Source organism: Mandrillus leucophaeus, unplaced genomic scaffold (genome assembly GCF_000951045.1).
Source record: "Mandrillus leucophaeus isolate KB7577 unplaced genomic scaffold, Mleu.le_1.0 Scaffold337, whole genome shotgun sequence".
Lineage (NCBI taxonomy): Eukaryota > Metazoa > Chordata > Mammalia > Primates > Cercopithecidae > Mandrillus > Mandrillus leucophaeus.
In genome coordinates this window covers 1,958,809-1,963,554 of record NW_012103554.1, presented here as the reverse complement: position 1 = coordinate 1,963,554, position 4,746 = coordinate 1,958,809, and positions in this window count along the sequence as shown.

Below are 4,746 nucleotides of genomic sequence, written 5' to 3'. Positions count from 1 at the left end.
TTTATTTAATAATAAAATAATAACTGTATTATAATATTTATCACACAAATAATAATAATAGTAGTAACATTACTCATCCTTTTTTTAAGCACTTGGTATATACAGATAAGCACTTTACTAACATGATTGCACTCAACCCTTACAACAGTTCTTAGAAAGGATGAGGAACTCGGGCTTACCCAAGGACCCACAGGCAATGAACAAAGCAGAACCTGGATTCAAACCCACAAGTCTCTGATCTTAACACCCATGCTTTTACCCTGGGGTTTGTAAATGTTTTTGTCTACGAGCTATCAGTATGAGTTTACGGAACAAATTTAAATATTTGTTTGTTTTAAAGTGATATACTACTGGGTCCGGGCACAGTGGCAATGCCTGTAATCCCACCAGTTTGGGAGGCCAAGGCCCATAGATCGCTAGAAGTCAGGAGATCAAGACCAGGCTGGCCAACATGGTGAAACCTCGTCTCTACCAAAAATACAAAACTTAGCCAGGTATGGTGGCACACATCTATAGTCCCAGCTACTCGGGAGGCTGAGGCAGAAGAATGGCTTGAACCCAGGAGGCAGAGGCTGCAGTGAGCCTAAATTATGCCGCTATACTCCAGCCTGGGCAACAGAGCTGGACTCTGTCTCAAAGAAAAAAAAAAGGTATACTCCTGGGCACATTGGCTTACCCCTGTAATCCTAGCACATTGGGAGGTTGAGATAAGAGGACTGCTTATGCTCAGGAGTCTGAGACTAGCCTGACAACATAGTGAGACCCCATCTCTACAAAAATTAAAAAATTAGCCAGGCATGGTAGTGTGCCTGTGGTCCCAGCAAGCTACTCAGGAGGCTGAGGTGGGAGATTGCTCAAGCCCAGGAAATCGAGGCTGCAATGAGCTCTGATTGTGCCACCATAGTACAGTCTGGGTGACAGAGACTGAGACCCTGTCTCAAAAATAAAAAAGATATACGTATACTACTGTACATATTATGCACATTACCAAACATACACAAAAATGTAAATTAAGATTGAGATAAACAAAAATTCAAATCTTATCTTTTGGACCTCTCGTAAATCATCTTGTGTTTTATGTCTACCTACTAGAATGTAAGCTCCACGAGAGCAGGCCCTCGGTTTTCCAGTACTGCGTCTGCAACAGTGCCTGGCAGATAGTATGCACTCATGAAATGTATGTTGGACATTAATAAATGAATGAATGGTTCAGCTACAACGTTGTATAGTTGAAGGCAGAACCTAGAAATCAATTATATTTTTATCCTTAGCACCAAGCACATTTCCTAGCAGATAATGAACACCCCATAAATATCTAGTGAGTGAATATACATTTACTGTTTGTTAAATAAATTAATGGATGGATAAATGAATGAGCACATGGATAGAAAGATAAATAGACAAACATAGAAAGGCTTCTTCCCTCTGGTCACTTTCTAGGGTTAGCATGTCAAAGATAAAAATACCTGGCTGATGGGCGCGGTGGCTCAAGCCTGTAATCCCAGCACTTCGGGAAGCCGCGACGGGCAGATCACGAGGTCATGAGATCGAGACCATCCTGGCTAACACGGTGAAACCCCCTCTCTACTAAAAAATACAAAAAATTAGCCGGGCGTGGTGGCGGGCGCCTGTAGTCCCAGCTACTCGGGAGGCTGAGGCAGGAGAATGGCGTGAACCCGGGAGGCGGAGCTTGCAGTGAGCCGAGGTCGTGCCACTGCACTCCAGCCTGGGCGACAGAGCGAGACTCCGTCTCAAAAAAAAAAAAAAAAAAAAAATACCTGGCTGAACTTAATTACAACAACACCTTACTATTGCAAAGAATAGTCCCCTAGAACAAGTATAGATGGAATTTCACGATGTCTTATAAAACTAGGAAATTATAAACCCCCTATTTTAAAAATTAGCCCGGGCTAGACAAAACCTTAGAAGCAAAGATAGTGAGTTTTAGAAGAACTGGAAAGTGTAGTAGGCAGTTGACCAAGATACACTGGAGAGGCAAAGCCATGAATTATTCATCCACATCTTATTAGGTAAGGACAAAAATATAAAACACCTATAAAATACTTACCTTGAAGCTGGGTGCGGTGGCTCACGCCTGAAATCCCAGCACTTTGGGAGGCCAAGGCAGGTGGATCACCTGAGGTCAGGAGTTCGAGGCCAGCCTGGCCAACATAGTGAAACCCCATCTCTACTAAAAATACAAAAATTAACCAGGCATGGTGGCAGGCACCTGTAATCCCAGCTACTCAGGAGGCTGAGGCAGGAGAATTGCTTAAACCCAGGAGGTGGAGGTTGCAGTGAGCTGAGGTTGTGCCACTGCACTCCAGCCTGGGTGACAAAACGAGACTCTATTAAAAAAAACAAACAAACAAACAAAAAAAAAAAACTTACTTATAAAATTATAAACCTTAATATTTGACTAATAAGTTTGCAATTATTTGCAATTATTTCTTTAACTCATTCTATCTTTAAAAGCTCATTATCACCTCCTTTGCAATATCTAATCTTAATCTCAAGGTTTTTTTTTTTTTTTTTTTTTGCATGCCAGATGTACATTATGGGAAATTATATTAACACACCCTTCTGACTTCAGTATTTTTTTTTTTTTTTTTTTTTTTTTGAGACGGAGTCTCGCTCTGTCGCCCAGGCTGGAGTGCAGTGGCCGGATCTCAGCTCACTGCAAGCTCCACCTCCCGGGTTCACGCCATTCTCCGGCCTCAGCCTCCCGAGTAGCTGGGACTACAGGCGCCCGCCACCTCGCCCGGCTAGTTTTTTTTTTGTATTTCTTAATAGAGACGGGGTTTCACCGTGTTAGCCAGGATAGTCTCGATCTCCTGACCTCGTGATCCGCCCGTCTCGGCCTCCCAAAGTGCTGGGATTACAGGCTTGAGCCACCGCGCCCGGCCGACTTCAGTATCTTTATTCTGTAACCTCACTGATATATGACATTTAAATTCACTTGTTAGTCCGAAAACACTAAAATGCTTTGTTTGGCCTTTTCCTTCAGTTTTTACTGTAATAAATAATTCATTTCTAGAATTAGCATAAATGTGAAATTTTTCTCTGAAACTCTTTTTCTACCGCAGAGATAGAAGAATGGCTGTCTGGTTCATCACTGTAGCCTCATTGACTGAGTATCAGTAAATATTTGAAGAATGAATGAACAAAATGATGCAGTGAGAATTCAAACCAAGACTTTCTGACTCCAAAGCCCATGCTCTTACTCACAATGTTTTTTGTTGTTGTTGTTTGTTTTGTGGGTTTGTTTGTTTGTTTTTGAGATGGAGTCTCGTTCTGTTGCCCAGGCTGAAGTGCAGTGGTGCGATCTCTGCTTACCACAACCTCCACCTGCCAGGTTCAAGCGATTCTCCTACTTCAGCCTCCCAAGTAGCTGGGATTACAGGTGTGCACCACCATGCCTGGCTAATTTTTGTATTTTTAGTAGAGACGGGGTTTCACTATGTTGGCCAGGCTGGTCTCGAACTCCTGACCTCATGATCCGGCTGCCTCGGCCTCCCAAAGTGCTGGGGTTACAGGCGTGAACCACCATGCCCGGCTTCTTACTCACAATGTTATTGTCCCATATATGCCTGGCTAAAAGTTGAAATGATCACCTTTCCCTAAATTGAATGATTTTCTGACACTTGATATTGCTGTCTCTTAAGACTGTTGTAACGATGACTTGCATTTCCATAAGTCATGTTAACTCAAATAATTAATTTAATTTTAATTAATTCATCAATCTCTTTCTAACCACTTTTTGGAAGATGCATTCTTCCATGTTCATAACTGTACACATTGATAAATGTACAGATTGGATCTTGTTGATTTCAGAGCTATAATTTAGTTTAATATAAAGTTCTATGAAGTTTAAAAATATCTGTTCAAGTTAGTAAGATAATTTCTTAGGCTGGACTCAAAGAAAGTCACAGGCAAATTAATTAACTTCAGGTCCTATTTTAAGCAACTAGCCGTTTTCTAGCATTTACATGGGATCTATCTCCATAGGAGGTATTGGGTATAACTGTCAAGAATAATGAATACAAATTTGGGAACAGTGTCACATATGGAATAGCTCCTGAGAAAGGAATGGTGGAATCAAAAGTCCCTGTTGACAACCAGATGAGACACTCTTTATTCATCATTATCATAGATAAATAGATAGATAGATAGATAGATAGATAGATAGATAGATAGATAGATAGATAGATAGACAAGACAGAGAGAGAGAAAGGAGAAAGAGGGGGAGAAAGAGAGAGAGATCTTCCCACATGTTAAAGATTTTAGAACTCTTCCCAAATGGGATTTTTTTCACTTCACTTATTATAAGATACTTGATACTTTTTATTTTAAAGTGAAAAATTTTCTAAGATATAATGTTTATTTATTTTTTTTAATTTTTTTTTTTTTTTTTGAGACAGTTTCACTCTTATTGCCCAGGCTGGAGTGCAATGGCATGATCCAGCTCACTACAACCTCCACCTCCCGGGTTCAAGTGATTCTCTTGCCTTGGCCTCCCGAGTAGCTGGGATTATAGGCATGCACCACCACGCCCGGCTAATTTTGTATTTTTAGTAGAAATGGGATTTCTCCATGTTGGTCAGGCTGGTCTCGAACTCCTGACCTCAGGTGATCTGCTCGCTTCGCCCTTCCAAATTGCTGGGATTGTAGGCATGAGCCACCATGCCCAGCCTATTTATTTACTTATTTATTTATTTGAGACAGAGTCTCACTCTGTCACCCAGG